Source organism: Peromyscus leucopus, chromosome 18 (genome assembly GCF_004664715.2).
Source record: "Peromyscus leucopus breed LL Stock chromosome 18, UCI_PerLeu_2.1, whole genome shotgun sequence".
NCBI lineage: Eukaryota > Metazoa > Chordata > Mammalia > Rodentia > Cricetidae > Peromyscus > Peromyscus leucopus.
The window spans coordinates 7,900,125-7,919,090 of record NC_051078.1 but is presented as its reverse complement, the minus strand read 5'-3'; positions in this window follow the sequence as shown (position 1 = coordinate 7,919,090).

The window sequence follows — 18,966 nt, the reverse complement described above, 5'->3', positions numbered from 1 at the left end:
TCCTATCTGTTAACTATCCCTTTCTTGATGGGGTTTCTTAGGCCCTTAAAAGACCAGTAGCCCCCGCTGGAGATTAATAATACACAAATCCATTATTTGTATTTAAAACCTAACCTTGAGACTGGGAACAAAGGGTCGGTGCAGCCAGAATGTGCTGCTTGTCATTGGGGTGCATGTGGTAACACGGCACTCTTTGTTTAGATGTCCAGTCACCGAGGTTATCTGTCAAGGGTTCTTCTTGCATTGGGTCCATCTTCATTTTATTCTTTTGATTCTGTGTGGATCTTTCTCAGCTTTGGAGAGATACTTTTAACTAACTTCCTATGTGAGTTTATTTGAAAAGTGACAACTATTCAACTTAGGGGTTTTTTTTTTCTTCCCTCTTTGGCATTTGCACAAATACCATTTCTAAAAATCTGTTACACAACCCTGTGGTTGCCTTGATTTTAGCACTAGTCTTTAAAAACCCTTGGCTTCTTTTCAGTTACATTACAGATCCTCTAACTAGTCTCTATGGTTGACTGGCCCATTGATGACATTCTTAGAACCCTCTCTCTCCTGCGGTTCTCCCAGGACTGAAGAACAATGTTAAGGTCTTCCCTATTGAGAGAGAAAATGGCATGTCTAATCCAACGAGACATCTCTAATGCAATTTTTCTGCTAATCAGAGTGTCTTGGTGGGCCCTTCATTGTATTGTATAATTATCCAAGACACATTGAAAAGTACAGATATTACTGCCTTCCCTGAAGAGCCAGATAGAATTGCTGGAATCTACCCAAGTCCACGGAATTCCAGCTGTATTTCCTGAGCCCCCAAGTGCACTGAGATTTTCCTGCCAATGTAGAGCTCTGCTCTGCTTATAGGACAGGATGGTCCAGTGTTTGGAAGAGTCGTCTCATTCCGTACTTGGAAACAAGAGTGGGGGGTGGCCGCAAATGGCTGTGTCATGGAAATCCACTCTCCAGAATTCCACTGTCATGGACTATTGAGCAGACCCCTTCTTTAGAACCTTCAAAGATCTCACAAAAATCAAACAGCAACTTGATATTTCAAAAACTATAAAGCACATTAGTGGGAATTTCGTACAGGAAGAATGCACTGAGAAACACCTCCTGGCTAGCTGTGTGGTTCTGGAAAAATATCTGCATGGATTTTTAGCCTCTTTACACATGCATGAGATATCAGATTGATATTTGACACTCACCAACAAGTGTCAGTTCCCTTCACTTCCAACAATGTGGGACACGGGACAATGCCCTTAGTGAAGTCTACAGAGAACAAGGGGAGAGAGGAAAGCAGCCAGATGTGAGGGAACATACCTGTCATCCTAGCACTCAGAGTCTGAGGCAGGAGGTTGTCAAATAAGAGACCACCTGGGCTGCATGGAAAGGTTCTCTCTCAACAAACAAGAGTAGGAAGTTTTTCTCAGGTATGACACCCTGCACCCATTAGGACACACTGTTCAAGGGCAATGCATGATAAAGCTATACCAGCTGCTCAGTCGCTAGTCATTCCTTTTGAACATCCTTAATCACACTTTCTATTTTCAGTGAACATGGATGGAAGAACAGATACTCAATTTTTGTTCTCCTAAAGAAGTTTTGGTAATTCTAGAAAGGTATCTAGCTAGTAAAAATTTGGAGAGAGGGAGGGGCTACTAGCGCCTATTGGATAGAAGGTCAAGAGTGCTCTTACACTTCCTAGGAGGCAGAGGATAACACCTATGACCCTGTATCAAGGGAGTGGCCAGCCATAACTATCAGTAACACTAAGGTTAGGAAGCCCGATTTCTATAGGCTAAATAATCTCCATTTCTTTGTACTTGTTAAAAAGGTAAACATAGTTTATAATAAAGACTGATGACGTATGTGCCCTCTTTTCCGACATCAGCACTTCAGCATAGTTCAACCATTACCAACAGTGGTATTTGTGTGGTGCTTTAGAATTACAAGACATCTCACTTAACCCTAACAACAACATTATAAGGACTCTTGTTCTCAGTAACCATATCATCTGAGAGTGACGGCATGAACCTGCCATCCTCTTATTGGAGAGGCTGACCTGGCAGGATTGTGAAGTGCAGGTAAGCCTGGGCTACCTAGCCGAACCATTTCAATAATAATAATTGATAATAATAATAAAGCCAATGCCACAGTTTATAGACATGTTCTCGAAAAGATCATAGTTTAAGAGCAGAACAAAGACTCCAACCAAAACCCTTTGCCTCTAAAATTCACGTTCTTCACCATCTCCTGCCCTACTTGACCTCACTTGTCCCCAGGCTTCTCTCAGCAGAAAGGCCATGGTCACCTAGGTCCCAGTGGCAAAGGGTCTCAGCTGAGGATGCATAGAGCCACCATGGAGGTGTTCAAACGTGCGTTGAATTTCTGAGGTGGGGACAAGACAGACATCTCTCCCAACACTCCTGAGTCTGGAGAAATGAATCTCTGATGCTATTCCAGGTTTCAGGAACCCAATGTGGTGTTGATGAAGCCCCCTCCCCACCCCCTGCAAGTATTCAAAAGTGATTGTCATTGTTGTCTACTTTTAAAGCTTTTTATTCTGGGTCAAAGGAACTTTTAAAATGAGGCTCCATTTGTTGTTTTCTTTGCCTCTTATATATGTTATACCTAATAAATTCCATAATAAAGACCATGATCTAGTAAAAGGCAATACTGTAGGCAATCAAGGTCCACTAAAGACCCAGTTCATGTGGAAGATGGCACGCTCACAATCCCAAAGGCCCTGCAACTGTACTTCAGTTCATTCGGGCACCTCTTTATCAGTCTTGTTTCCATTGTTAACTCAAGTAGATTTCTACCTGCTCTTTCTAGCACTCTCCCTGGTGGCTGATTTTAAGCACACAGTACTTCTTACAGATTCCTTACTGTGGAAGTGTATTGCTGGACAGCAGTCACTCTGTGTGGATTATGGGCAGCCCTGAGCACCTGTTAGAAAACTTAAATCTACATTTCAGCCAGATCTCCCCTTTGACAGACATTTGCATTGGAGGTGCAATGCTCTGAGTTTGTCCTAAACTCTCTTGAGGTTTTCTCACCCCCATGACATTAATATTATCTCAACACTGAGACAGTGATGTTTAAAATGTCATCCTAGATCAGTGCCAGTTTTTCCCAGGAACTAATGCAAATGAACACTTGAACACAGTCTCGGGCACATTGAAATAGAAACCCTGGAGCTGGCTCATTCAGGCGATTCTTGAATACCCGGAACTCAAAAAAAAAAAAAAATGAATTATATGAGCCAGAAGTTACCAACTCTAGCTTCCTATTGAAGTCATCTATGGAGCTTTGCAAATGCAGAAATATCTGCTCCAAAACCCACATCAGTTTAACCAGGTTTTGAACAAATACATCACCAGGTAATTCTAATGTGATGTTAAGGGCAATGGCTGGGGCTCTGACAAAAGACTAGCATTGGTTAAGTACTACGGGTCTAATCCATGTGCCTCCACCGTCAACACTGATTGATTCGGTCTGGAGAAGATACTCTGGGTTCCTATCACAAATGTTTTTGAGGTTGGTTCCAGATATTGTTGTTTCGTCAGTTGGTTTGGTTTGGGTTTTTTTTTTTTTTATGATTTTCAAGTAATTCTAGTGTTTAGTAGAAAACCACTAATCCAACCTAACCCTCCTTTCATTGAGAAGTAAGATGATAAAGTGATATGTTTAAGCTTATAACAAAAATCCCCAAGCATGTCAGGATTAACCACCCCCAGCTCCTGATTTGGCCCAATGCTATGAACCATGTACATTACTTGGCTGCCTCTGAAAAGAGCTTGGCATCTGCTCCCAGCTGAACTTACTACCTTTGATTTTTTTAATGTTCCTGAGGAGTTTGATTTTTATCTTCCAATGACCTAGCCACTCTGAACAAGAAATTTTCATGATGAAAACTATGACCCATGCATTGATGGTTGAGCTAAGAGTGTAGCTCCCTAGCAGTGGGCATGTCTAGCATGTACAAGGTCCTAAGTTCACTTCCCAATCCAAAAGCACATAAATAAATGGGAAGGAAGGACACAGAGTAAGGGAGGAAGGAAGCAAATTTAACTTGACAAGACAAGTCCTCTAAAATCACTCTTACCACAAACATTCTTCCATAATATGACATCATAACCCACTCACCAAATGATGCAATCATATCTGTTGAGTCTAGTCTGAATTTGGTGATTGCTTGGCCAGTGCCCTTGATGGAAATAGCATTCTTGACTTCCAAGTCCAGTTCATAAAAGTTCTGGCAGCCTTTGCCCAGGCTTCACAGAATGTTTATTATTTTCCCAAATGGGTCAAATTGACATTTATAAAATAGCTCATCCAATAATAGCACAACATGAATTTTCTCAAGTTCACATAGATGATGAAGCCAGATATGAAAAGACAAAGACTGTACAGCATCTCTTACGTGAGGTACACTTGTGCCTGAGATGCTCACACTTGAACCTCAGCCACCATACAGCAAGAAGTTCAAGTAACAACAGAGACTTATGTATATGTCTTAACCACTGTTCTATTGCTGTGAAGAGACACCATGACCATGGCAACTCTTATAAAATAAAGCATTTCATTGTGGCTTGCTTATAGTTTCAGAGGCTTAGTCCATTATCAGCATGTCAGGGAGCATGGTGACATGGAGGGGGAGGGAGGGAGGGAGGGAGGGAGAGGGAGAGAGAGAGACTAGGCCTGCCTGACATGGTCTTTTATAGACCTCAAAGCCCACCCCCAGTGACACACTTCCTCCAACAAGGCCACACCTCCTAATCCTTCTAATCATTTCAAACAATTCCATTTCCTAGTGACTAACCATTCAACTATATGAGCCTAGAGGGGCCATTCTGAGTCAAACCGCCACAGTGCAGGCACTCTGGTCCATGCCTTCAACAGAGTTCTCAGCTTGTATCTACATCAACTTAACCCTATGAGTGAGCCGCCAGTGATCCTAGCCCAGATGGGTTGTCCAATGACTGGCAGCCCCATTAATATTACAATTAGGTAAAAGACTCCAAGCAAAAACTGTATACAGCTCAACTCTTCCCATCCTCAAAGTGGGAAAGTTTTGAAGGAGTTCGTTCATCACCAATAAATGCCCAGAGCAATAGAACACAAGGAAATAACCCAAGAGTGGAAGGAGGGTAATATTAGTAAGTTAGCAGTTACAAAAGGTCATTGAAAGAGGACAGAGTTGGTGGAAGGTGAAGATCATGAGCACAAAAAAAGTAAGGAATGACAGGATGGGATAGTATATATTGCCTGTCTTCAATCAGTGGATTGAAGACATATAATCTGCATTCATTTAAACTCAGTTTAGAAATACAAAAGGGGGGGGTCTTTTAAATATTTTTGCTGATAGCAAACTGTCTGAAATTTAAAGACTAATGAAGTGAAGGAAGTGGTTGAAAAGTGAAATACTTTCAAAACAAAATGAGAAGATAACCAGCTCATGATGCCTTCTCCAACAGAGCAGACTTTGGAACCTCAGCTGCAAGTCTGTATTGTGACCCTAACGGCTACATCAGGACTAAGTACTAGAGAGTACTTGGGCGATAATTTCTATAGTCAGTTTCCTAGGGATACAGGCAAATAAGGATGTTGCAAATGTCAGTTCTTCCAATTACTGGGTAAATCTGACCCTGTATCAGAAACTCAAGCTGTGACCCTTCACTTTCATATTTAGTACTCTTTCAAACAATAATTATTCTGAAATTGGATTTGGATGACAATTGCTTCTGAATCAAAACGTACACAAAAAGAATCCTGCCCAGATTATTCTTGTCCTATTTTTCGTCACAATACACCAATTCTGCAGTGATGTTTGCCTTCGAAGTAGATTTTAAGGGACGCAGGTGCTGGCTTGCAAGCCACATACAATACAGGTCAGTAGTGTCCACTTTGTGACTCAGCTGCTCCTGTCTTCCACTTTTTACGTCAATCACCTTTACATGTTCCTCATTAAATATAAGAGCATAAAATTCTATCATAATAAAACTAATATTGAGAATGGGTATTTTGTGTCTGTGTTCCCTTTGATAACCATATTTAATATTTTATAGACATATTTCACTAAAAAGAGAAAAGCAGAAAAAAATATATAAGACTCAAGGTAAGCCACCAAGAACAAACTCAAATCACAGGTGCAGACATGTATCGCTTGAATATCCCCAATCAATCTAGGTTGAAATTTAATGGCCATTTAACAGTATGAAGAGGCGGGACCTTTAAGAGGTTGTGGGGCCTGCCTTCATCAATGAGTGATGCTGTTATTTTACAAAGGCGAGTTACTTATCATGGGAGTGAGCTTCTGACTAAACTGAGGAGTTTGGCTGGACATCCCCTTGTGTGTACTGTCTTTCCTTTCTGCCATGTTATGATGTAGGGTAGAAGCCCTCACCAAATACTGCCGCCATATTCTTGATCTTCCCAGACTCTATGAACCAAAGCCAAACAAACTTCTATACAAATCACTCAGTCTGGTAAACTAAGGCAAGTCATAACAGTTATTTAGCACACATGTTTCCAGTCTCTCTCCTACTTCTTTCCTAGAAATCACAGGCAAGCATGGCTCTCCTTTATCCGAGCCTGCACACATTCTCAGAATTCGTCACAAACACTACCCCTCCAGCATTCTGTTATCCTTGCATTGGAAGTCAGGAAATGATCTAGGTTTATTTTTCCAACTGCCTTTCTAAATCTGATGAGCAGAAGTAAAGACAATCATCCAGATGACTTTGCCCTGTGAGGCTAGGTACTATAGAAAGTATTTTTTGTTCCCAACAGACACTAATTTTCCCTTTGAAATTACAAATACAGTATCATATATTGCGTGACCTGACTTCATGATAGTAGCTGAGATTGAAATTTCACTTAGGACAAAGATCAGAAAGGCGATGGACTCTCAGAATCATCTTCACTAAAATCAAAACAGATTGCTGAAAAATTTGTTTCTCCATTGAAGCTAATAACAATTGTGCTTTGGATGTATCCTATTAACAACGCACCAGCCAAGGCTTTCACAATAACAGTCTGGGTTAGTATCTCAAGTCAAGTTCAACCCAGTTAGAGGGCTTCTCATATCTGGATCAGCCCATGACCTCAGTTGAGTAATCAGGAATCTTCAAAGTAGATCCAGGCAAATAAATCAATACAGGGCAAACACAGTAAATTCTCTGTCAGTTTTTTTTTTATTTTCAAGGTACTTGGTTAGTCATTGTGGAGTATACAAGATGTAAAATGAGCCCACAAGATAGCTCAGCAGGTAAAGATGTCTGATGGCAATACTTATGATCTGAGTCTGACCCTGAGACCCACATGATGGACGTAGTCTCAAGCAAGCCATCCTCTGACCTCTACATGCTTGCTCTGATACCAATGCATGTAAGTATGCACACATGTACACACACAGAGAGAAAGAGAGAGAGAGAGAGAGACATTAAATCAAAATAAATATAATTTTTCATAAAGTGGGCCTACAGAAGTATATAATCAATGGAAGGAAATATTCTTTGAAAAGTATTATCTAGGGCAGCATGCTGATAGGCAAATGGCTCATCCAAGCTAGGAAACCCCAGTAAATTTTCCTTAAAGGAACATTATTTTCACTTTCCCCAAATTTCGAGATAAGCTAAGCATGATGAGAAGATTCTTGGTTCTGTGACCCATAAAAGCCGATTCATTTTCATTGATTGATCTGTCATTGATTAGCTGTGAACAGTTGGCAAGAATGAGACCACAGAACACTCCCAAAGCACTGGTTCTTTATCTGTAATTCTAAAAGCCACCTCACAGGGCAATTGTAAAACATAAGATCCTACAGGAGAGGGGATTCCCCATAGAACAGGTTCTCAGTATGTGTTATATTACTATTACAGTACAATGCTGCTAAGGTTGTTGTTGTCCTTGTTCAGCTCATGTTTGGACAGCCATGCAGGGGTGACTTTTTGAGGTGTTCCCTCTGACATTACTAGAGACAGTGTCACAGAAAACTCCTGGATCCTCTGGCTCTTAAAATCTTTCCACTCCCACTTTCTCAATGTTCCCTGAGCTGTAGGGACCAGAGTTCTTTTGTAACTGTATTCATTGGGACTGGGCTCCACAACTCTGCATTCTGATTGGCTGTGGTTTTCTAGAACAGTCTCCACGTGTTGCAAGGAGAAGTTTCCTTGATGAAGAGTGAGGACTACACTTATCTGTGGGTATAAGGACAAATATTTAGGGTACCTTTAGAAATTGTGCTGGTTTAATAAAGTAGTCTCCTCAAGACCCATGGCTTCACTGGCTCTGAGTGGTTGGCCAGGTGTCTAGTACCAGGTACGATTTCCCTCTTGTTGAGTGGATCGTAAGTCCAATTAGAGAGCTGTTGGTTACCACTATATGCATGCCACTACCACACTCATAGGATTATCATGCCATGTGGGACAGTGTGTTGTCCAATAATTGTGTTTTTAACAGTCTCTTGTGTGGTCAGTTTCTCTTAGTTTGCTAGTAACATAGAAGCTTTTAAAAAAAATAGGGGCCAGAGCAATGGCTTGGTAGCTAAGAGCATTTTTTGCTCTTGCAGAGGACTTGGGTTCAGCTCCCAGCACTCACATGGTAGCTCACACTCAACAATAATAGTTCCAGGGAATTTGATCCATGTGCACACTAGGCATGCATGTGGTACACGTGCATTCATTTAGACAAAACTCTCGCTCATAGAAAATAAAAATAAATATCTCTAAGATTTAAAATTACGGGTCTCTAGTGTAAAAGTATAAGGTTTGGCTTATAATGAAGTGTCAAAAGTAAGTTATAGATTATGGAAATATGTGACTGTAGTGTGTTAGGTATATAGGGTATATAGTGAGGGCAGTTGAGCATGTGTGGGCTTAAGGGGTATATTAAATTATCAGGTAATTTTTTTACTATTGCTGTTGTCTATTTCATGGATTTGGACAGATGTGCAATGACTTGTGTCCACTTTATAGCATCACTCAAAATAAGTTTACCTCCTAAAAGTCCTCTGAACATCACCTTCTCATCCTTTTCCAGAATGTAATAGCTACACTCATCTAGAATGCTGCTCTTTTAGATTAAATTCTTTAAATGGGCATTTAAATTTCTCCATGTTTCATAATGTCTTGGTAGCTCATTTCTTTTTTAGCATTAAATAATAGTTTGCTGTCTGGATGTATCACTTTATTTGTGCATTTACCTACTGAACATAATATTCATTCCTATTTGGTTTTTGAAACTATGAATACAGCTGTTCTTTTATATGTAAGTTAAAAAGAAGAAGAACAAGTCTCAAGTGTGCTGAGTCATTGAGAAACACAGCTCATGCCACTCAAGATAAAAGGAGAACAAACTGGTATGAGATCATGGGTAAATGGAGGAAAAAAATGTAAGCACTTTTCAGATAGCTTAGATGGATTTTTATGAGCAAGTTCATTTAATTATTTCAAAGACTCAAAAGTAATATATGTTGGGGGTCTTCCAAGAACACCTTTATAATCTGCACAGAAAACACATTATTAGTCCAAGCCACCCAGGGTGCACTAAGGCCTCAAGTACATCAAAATAATCTCAGTAGACAAGGCATTCCAAGAGCTGAGATGTTCTCTCCTAGAATACGGCAGCCAACACACCGTGCTTTGTAATATGCAGGTTTTGTACAGCACAGAACTGTTGTTAGTCATTTACTGTACAAAAAAAAAATATTTTATAGTTGAATACTCAAGACGGAAAGGATCAGTTTCTACTTACCATGCAGCAGGTTCCTGGATTTGAATCTGGTTTTGTTTGAAATCAAATGATGGGTTTTTTTTCCCCCACAGTAACCCACAGCCTACTTTCCAGCGTACTGAAAGTCCAACCAATGATTGCCACATATCTTGGTTTCCTTTCCCATTGCTATGACAAAAATACTTAATAAAACCAACTTCAGGGAGAAAGGGCTTATTTTAGCTTATAATTCCTGGTAAAGTCCATCATGATGGGGGAAGTCAAGGCAACAAGAGCATGGAGAACTGGCTACATTAGCCCACCAGAAAGAAGAAAGAAGGCAGTGATGAACACATGATGCTGGTGATGATCCAGTTCTCCACTTCTTACTCAAGTCCAGGATCACCATCCAGCAAGCCCACCCACGCCCATCAACATAAGACAACCTCCTACCGATGTGCCTACACACCCATCTATCAGGGCACTTTGGATTTGCTCCAATTGACAGTTAACCCTGACCATTGTAACATGACTCTGAGAAATTAGGAAGTCATTAAGATTCCCATGCAAGCAATGACATATAAAATACCTTTTCCAAAAACACTTCTGAATTACCCTTTAATCGTACAAGGGGCAATAGTTTTAAGAAAGGAAGAAGTGAGGCAGAAGCTAGCCAAGAAAGGTCTGACTATCCTGCTGTGGTAGACTAAGCTAATCAGTACAATATAGAGGCCTGACTATGAGTCGAGTCCCCCATATGTCTACACACGACAGGCTTAACAGCATGGTCAGTGTACTTGGCTGTGGTGGAAGCTGTAGGTCATGGGGCCCTAAAGGAGGTTCTTGAGTCAGTGGGGGCATGGCCCTTGAAAGAAACTGTGGTACCTGTGCATCTCCCACTCTTTCTCTGCTTCCCAACTTAGAGTGCGAACTGTTTGCCCCAGGCCACACTCTCTCTCCACCACTGCCATCCAGGGTCCTCAGCAAAGGCCCAGATCAATGGGGCTGTTTGACGTGGAAGGGAACCTTCAGGACTATGAGCTAACAAGCATTTTCTCCTTCTATATTAGTCTTGATATTTCATTGTAGTCATATGAAGATGACTAATGCAGAGGAAATCTGCAAAAGACTACCATGAAGAGAAATCGTAGGACATTGTCAAAGACTGTGTGTTCAGAAGGCAAGAAAGGGGAGAGCTATTGGTGAAATTATTAAGGCCACTCCACGTAGTTAAAGGGAAGATTTACTTAGTGGGTGACTTACAAATGGAGGAATAGGTAGATTGCGGGGGTCTGGGGAAGGTGTTCTCTGGAGCTCTGCTCAGTCAACCTCCACCGTCTCGGGTCCAGGAACAGAGAGAGCTCTCCCCATCCAGGTCTCAGGCCTCCAGATGCCTCCCTTGGCCCCGCCTCGTAGGCGTGACAGTTGCCAGGGTCTCAATGGGGGTTGGAACTTCCAGATCCAAGCTGGAATGGCTACGCACTACAGAGAGCAATAGGTTTTGACACAGTCTTCCATGATACAAGCTTGCTTTTCATCTGATCGCTTCTTACCACCCTTCATCACAGTGTTCTGAGGTCAGGATGAGTCTTCTGTCTTCAGAAGTGAAGAACTGAGTCTCAGAGCATTTGCCCACCTGTTGGGACCTAAGAGGCAGCACACGAGTCCAGCTCTACCCAGTCAGAAAGCCTGTCTGCCTTCTTCATCATGGTGCACCTCCAACAGTTGGGGAAAATGTTAATACGGCTGTCAACACAGAGGAAGGCACTACAGAAGAAATCCGTTACTTGGTTTGGGATGTGCCCCATTGGAAATTAGTAGCAAAGTGGAGACATTTGGTATGAATTAATTGACCTGACATTGTTACTGAAATTCCTGCGATTCTGTAAGCTCCATGGATACCTATCTTTGTAGATAATTTTGTTAATTTAGCTTTTTGTAAAGGAAGCTGATTTAGAAGGGGGGGGGAAGCAGAGGATAGTTCGGTGGGTAAAGGCCCTTGCCACTGAGCCTGGTGGCCTGAGTTTGATCCCCAGAACCCGTGTAAGCAGAAGGAAAGAACCAGCACTACAGGGCTTTCCTGACTATTCTCCCACTACATGTACACACATATCCAAGTGCAACAATAGAATGTTTAAAAGTTTCCTGGCATTCTACTCTTCTAGCCTTGCTTTTCTGTGAATTCCCATCCCAACTCGAACAAATGAGGCCCTCGCAGCCATTTACTTAATTGTTTAATTCTCATGTGAATGGGTCGGGGATGCAGCGAGTCTTTCCACGGAGGGGAAGAATTTTACCAAGGAGGGCAGACTGTTAGGTGGAGACTGCTTCTGCCTTCAGCGCTCTACTACTTCCAGAAACACCTCTTCTCTCTCAGTTTGTTCCCTACGGGTAAGTTCTTCTTTCCATACTCTCCTACTGAGCTGAGTGTTCCTTTTTACTTGAACAAAAGCAGATGGATGGATGGATGGATGGATGGGTGGGTGGGTGGGTGGATGGATGGATGGATGGATGGATGGATAGATAGATAGATAGATAGATAGATAGATAGATAGATAGATAGATATTCACCAAGGTATGTGTGTGTGTATGTGTGTGTGTGTGTGTAGGTGTTGTATATGCATATGGAGTATGGAAATATACTCCCTTGATCTGTTACTTGAAAGAGCATAGAAACCCTGAGAACCAGGTAAACCTGGGAATTGTCTTGATTCCTAATGCTACTCTCTATTAGAAGTGGTGGTAGATCATTGTCTGGTTCTAAAACTGGGACAGGAAATAAACAGAAGGAGCCAATGGTATCTTATAGGGTTAGAAGCCAAGTAAAGCTCAGAAGGAGAGAAAAAGGCTTTTTATAGAAATTTGCCCAAGGGTCAGGAAGCCTGAAAGAGTTCCCAACAACCCAAGCTAGAACAGTTTAAGTGATAAAATAAACCAAATTATAAAACAAATACCCAAAAGTCAATAAACAGAAGGAAGAGATGAAACAAATCTTTCCCAGAATTACAAATAATTTATGCAGACACCCCCCAAGGGGGCAGAATCTGAGTTCCTACTTCTTAAGTGTAAACTGCAATTGTGACTCATTCCCAAAGAATACAACATGAGAAGGAGAAAGAGAAAATTTACAGTAAAGAAAGCTAACAAGCACGTCCTACCCGAGCTGGATGATTAAGGCAGAAAGCACAGAGGTAAGTCATGTTGATGGGATGTACTGTGTCGAAAATGGCGCTCTGTCGCTATGGTCCGTCTCCCTGCCTGTAACTCTGGTACATCTGCTGACTTCCAATAGATAGACACCCTGCAAAATACTTGACAGATGCGCTGCAAAACCACCAAGGCCATTGGAAACAAGGTACCAGTGGGGGAGCTACCACAGACCAGAAAAGACTAAGGAAGCTTGGCGATTACATGTACTGTGTATGTGGGGTTCTCCCTACAAGGTGGACACACTCATTCAGTAACAAACTAAGGGACTGCTATGCCCTGTGGGCATCAGCTGACAATGCTCCATCAATGGTGATTCAGTAATTGTTGTAAAGGAAACGATAAGGAGATGGGATGGAAGAGGTAAAGAGGAACTCCCACTGTTAAATCGTTTTTTTCCATTCTGAGTATCTGAATTTGCCAAGGAGTGTGTGTGTGTGTGTGTGTGTGTGTGTGTGTGTGTGTGTGTGTGTGTGTGCACGTGCTGATTGTTTCATATTGGCCAAAGTGTGATCCTACTAAGGAAATGTGGGATTTGGTTACAGATTTAGTAATGTGTTTAAGAACTAGTCCCTAAGCACCGATGTGTTCTATATTTTAGGCTGTTTGTAATTACAAGTGTAGTTCGCAATTAAAAATAGACAAATAATCAACTTAGAAACAAGTCATCCAAGTAGAAAGAAAAGGAAAAACATCTTCTCAAAGATTCTCAACACGAAAAGCGGTATCTGGAAAAAAGGAAGGTGGTAAGCGGGAGGGTGGCTCCGTGAAAGAACTCACCTCGCAAGCATAAGGACCAGAGTTCAATACCCAGCATGCATGCATGTGTTCATGGTGTGGTGACATTGTGTTTGCAATCCTGGAGCTCAGGAAGCAGAGACAGGTGGACCCTTGGAGCTTGTGGGACAAAAGCCTAGGCTGCTTGGAAAGTTTCGAGGCAGGACAATAAGAGACCTGATTTTAAAAGGTGTCCAACTCAAGGTTGTCCTCTGGCCTCTACATGCATGTATAACTGCACATGCATAAACACACTCACCATGTGTACACATTAAAAGCCACACATACTCAGACACACACACACAGTGTATGTCTGTCTGTGTGTGTGTGTTGGGGGGGGGGGTTGACGTCTTCCTTAGTTCCAAAGACGTCAGAGACGACATCCCACAGTGAGTAATTGGGAAAGAGACAATGGTCTTTCCATCTGCAGAGAACATCTCCTACTTCACAGCAATCTGGAAACAGCACAGAAACTAAAGCCATGTTCAGGCTGTTGCACATCTAACATGCTCTAAAAGCAGGCTGTCTTAACCCTTTCCTGAGTGCCCCACCCTAAGTGACAGAAGTCTCATAGAGAAGTCCTGACCACTCTTGCTAGGTGAGCAATTATTTTGTCTTGCATTATTTTGTACAACATACCAAAGAATCCAGATAATTCTAAAACAAAAGACCAAAGCCTTTTCCCAAATACGCTGATTTGGGGCTAGAACAGCACTCAGGTAATCCCACTGATAGAAAGAGACGCCCCACACACACACTCTCTCTCTCTGCCAGACTCCTCATCAGCTGGCCTTGAATATGGCGCAGTGTGCACTATCCTGAGACCTCAAGTGGAGGATAGTCTCCGCAGAAAATCTTTGACATCTATCTGCAAATATAGGACAAGAAAGTTTTCATATCCAGGAATCTCATGAGAGTAGTTTTTACAGGAACTATTGGCCCGCTGGGAAAGGGCAGGATTTCTTGGATTCAAGTTTTGAGTATGAGCCAGCAGCAGATCTGAACCAAGCAAAATGGATTGGTGACTGGAAATAAGGCTTCCTTACTTCTCTAAGAAGATTTCTATCAAAGCGCTCTGTGGTCTTGCTGCTTACACTTAAGCTTTCTGACTCTGGAGGCCGAAGAGGTGGCTCAGCAGTTAAGGGCACTTGCTGCTCCTCCAGAGGAGCCAAGTTCAGGGCCCGGCAGCCATGTCAGGCACTCTGTGACTCCAGTTACAAAGAATCTGATGCCTCTAGCCCCCTCGGGCACCTGCACATGTGTGTACATGCCCCCATGCAGACATACACAGAAAGGTAATAAAAACAAATAGTTCTTAAAGTTTTCAGTTGTGTAGCATGGCTGTTACTCTGTTCCATTCTAACCACCCATGAACGCGGTACCAAGTTCTACCTTTGGTCATCTGAGGGTCTATGACCAAAGTGAGACCTTTGGTCATCTGAGGGTCTATGACCAAAGTTCTACCTTTGGTCATCTGAGGGTCTATGACCAAAGTTCTACCTTTGGTCATCTGAGGGTCTATGACCAAAGTGAGACCTTTGGTCATCTACCTGATGATTGTAACATGAATCTTAAAGGTACTTATTAATAAAATCAAACCTGAGGCCAGTTATTGGGGTGAATGCTGGAAGATCGGAGAAGCAGAATGTCTCTTTACCTCTTCTGCCTCATCTCTGGTCCCACCCCAGCAGCAGCCTATGCTCTAACCCTGAAAAACTCCCTGGCCTCATCAAGGCTTTGTAGAAGCTATCTCTACCTCCTTCAGCCGTCTGGTGGGTCTCCAGCCTGTTCAACAAGTCCATTCTTGCGCATCCTTCAAAATTCAGCTTAGAATCACTGCTGTGAACTGCCTCTACTGTTCCCTTGACCCCAGTCAAGAGGTCATCCCCTTCTGGGCTCCATAAATAGCCTGGGCTCACCCCTCCCACAGCACAGATACTGGGATCCATGTGTTCATCACTGGGTCCAGTACAATGATTAAGCTGTGAGTTCTCTGGAGTCCACAACAGTGTCTATTATGTCAGGCTCCCCAAATGCCGTATCTATAATATGTCACTACCAAGAATTGTGGAATGAACCCAATTTAGTTCAATGCTTGAAAGCCACAAATTGCTGTGGGAAAGTTAGGTTCAACCCAAACAGACGTGCCATAGGGAAGCATGAACCGGAAAGCAAATTTGACCGTACGAAAGCATTTCATGCTTTCGGTTTTGTCCCCTCCTAGTGCTTCAGTCTCCTGCGGAATGTTCTTTCTGAACAAAGCCACGGAGCAATGGTCCTCATAATGGAGCCTGGAGTATGGCTGTGGCCACACTCATCTGCTCCCAGTTCACAGAGCAATGTACTAATCCTTGCACAGTGCCCACACACAGGAAGCACTCACCAGTCTGCTCAGTAAGTAGGAAAAGCCAAGTGTGTCACAATCCACTAAAGCTTGAAGACTGCAACGGAAGAGGAAAATCTTAGTTGGATTTAAGTTCAAAAGCTGCTATATGCCGGTTACTGAATTAGATACAGACAGCATGTTTCATATCCCAAATCAGCACCTAGACATATAAATGTGTGCACAGGTGAATGCATGTACATATGATTGAAGCGAACCTCTCATAAAATCCTATTTATCCTTATGAGCTATGAACTCAAAGTTCTCTGATGCTTCAGCGTGTTTAAGTTGTTAGTGTTTAATCGGAAAACCAGCTTTCTAAAAAAATGAAAGAGTGAATGACCGGAGGGGATGAAAGGAATAGCCAGCCAACCTCAGAGGGTCCACTTGAGGTTAAGGGTGATAAATTTAACATAAGCCTAGTGGGCATGGTTATGGGGCTTTACCCAAGGTTATTCAGCTTGCGGGAGGCTGGCCTGGAGTAGGCAGAGGGTTAGATTTAACTGCTTAGGGGTTTCCAGATACCTGTGATCAAGGTCAAAGCAAATACATGAGGAGCTAGGATGACATCAAAGCATGGAATCTAGTTCCAGTGAGGCCACACGAGGAAGTTCAGTAGCTAAGTAGCAGAAAGTGGAGAGACGATAAAGTCAACATTGGAGGAGGGGGGTGCAGTGGCTTTGGGAAAGGAAACACAGGCCATCAGAAAGAATAAGAGAGGTGGGTCACAGAGGAGGGGAAATGTGTTCAGGACTCTGAGATCAAGGTAGGGGTATCCTTTTTGGTAACCCATGAACAAGACAAAGACTGGGAATGTGGCTGGGGGGGGTGCGTAATGAGGTCAGAGAGAAGCTAGATCCAGGAAAGGGAGGAAGTTCAGGACCCTGAGCAGATGGTGTTGAAAGAATCATCAATCTGGACACTGAAATAACAAAAAAAAAAATGTTTAGGGGAAAATTGAGAGTGAGCCAGGAGCTAAAAATAATAGAGATGAGGAGGAGAGAGCTTCCGGAAGGAGATGGTTCTAGCTGGGAGGGTGGAACCAGTCTGTTGGCGAGGGCTTCAAAGTTGGGATTTTAAGTAGGTGGAAGGGGAACTGGGCCTATGAAAGTGTGGGGTCAGGTAGCTATCAAGGATTAGTAGCCCTCAGCAGGTTATTGAAGGCGGCCCCCTCCCTCACGGTCGGCTTTGTTTTTTTGTTGTTTGTTTTGGGTTGTTTTCAAGGCCGGGTCTTACTGTGGGATGTTCTGTATGTTACGTGTGTTGCTTGATTGGGTAATAGACACTGACTGGCCAGTAGCCAGGCAGGAAGTATAGGTGGGACAAAGAGAAGAGAATTAGGGGAAGTGGAAGGCTGAGGTGAAGAGACCTGCCAGCTGCTGCCATGACAAGCAAGATGTAAGGTACCGGTAAGCCATGAGCCACGTGGCAACTTATAGATTTATAGAAATGGGTTAATTTAAGATATAACAACTAGATAACAAGAAGCCTGCCACAGCCATACAGTTTATAAGTAGTGTAAGCATCTGAGTGATTATTTTATACATAGGTTGTGGGACTGCGGGGCTTGGTGGGACCTGGAGAGAAGCCCTCCAGCTACAGGGTCTCACTGTGTAGCTCCAGCGGCTCTCATTCTCACTGTGTAGACCAGGCTGACCTTGAACTTACAAAGCTCCTCCTGCCTCTGCCTCCCATGCACTAGGATTAAAGGCTTGTGGCTTTACCTCCTGTCTCCATAGTAACACTAGCAGGGAAAACACTGTAAATGCTTCTCCGTGCAAAGTCCTGGGGGAAAAAAAAACGGATTCAACCTCTGGCCCTAGATGGAGACATGACTTTCTGATTTGCTCCTCAGATGAGGACATCACATACCATTTCCTCCTCCCTTAAGAGTTAATCCAGCTGGACATGTCAGCCAACAGAGAAGAGGTGTGGTGGGAGGAATAATTACCCCCAAGTGGAATAATGTGTTTATCCTTCCCAGAGCCCCTCTCCTTGGCAAAGGCACTTATGGGGCCCTGTGGTGATATATTGTGTACCCTAATAAACTTGCCTGAGGACCAGAGGACCAGAGTCAGCCACTAGAGTAGACACAGAGGTCAGGCAGTGGTGGCACACACCTTTAATCCCAGCACTTGAGATCTCATGCCTCTGCTTGGGACACACACACACACACACACACACACACACACACACACACACACACGCCTTTAATCCCAGGAAGTGATATGTCTGGGCAGAGAAAGGTATATAAGGCATGAGGAAACAGGAACTCTCTCTCTCTTTAGGCTGAGGATTTCGTAGAGGTAAGAACTAGTGGCTGGCTGCTCTGCTTCTCTGATCTTTCAGCTTTCACCCTGATATCTGGCTCTGGGTTTTTTATTAAAAGACCTTCTATAATTCAAACAACAGAGCCCTCCACCTAGTTCTGAAGTCTAACATCTTTTTTTCTCTTTTGCATCTGGATACTGACCCAAAGCCTAAGCACCCTTTCAGGGACACTCTGGACTTCCCGGTTTCTCTGCATCTCTCTCCCCATGTGCCACACAGCTGCCTGCTGACCTCCGTGTGGCTTCTGGGACTCTAATCAAAAGACAAGTCCTTCTTTCTTCTTTCTCTACATCCCCTGCCTCCCAGCAGCTGCCTGGAGGTTCAGGTTGCCCACCCTGTTGATTTTCTCTCAAACTCTAACAAAAGTGTCCTTGGGTTTCCTTCCGAGATCATTTCTAAATTATTTTATTAGCGAAACTAACAATCCAAAAGGGATCTCTGATTTCCCTAACAATGAGAGGTGCCCACACACCTACTGCTCCCTCCTGGTCCAAGGGAAGGACGGCAGGGCAGCAAACACCTTGGAACAGGTGAGGGAGAAGGAAGAGGAG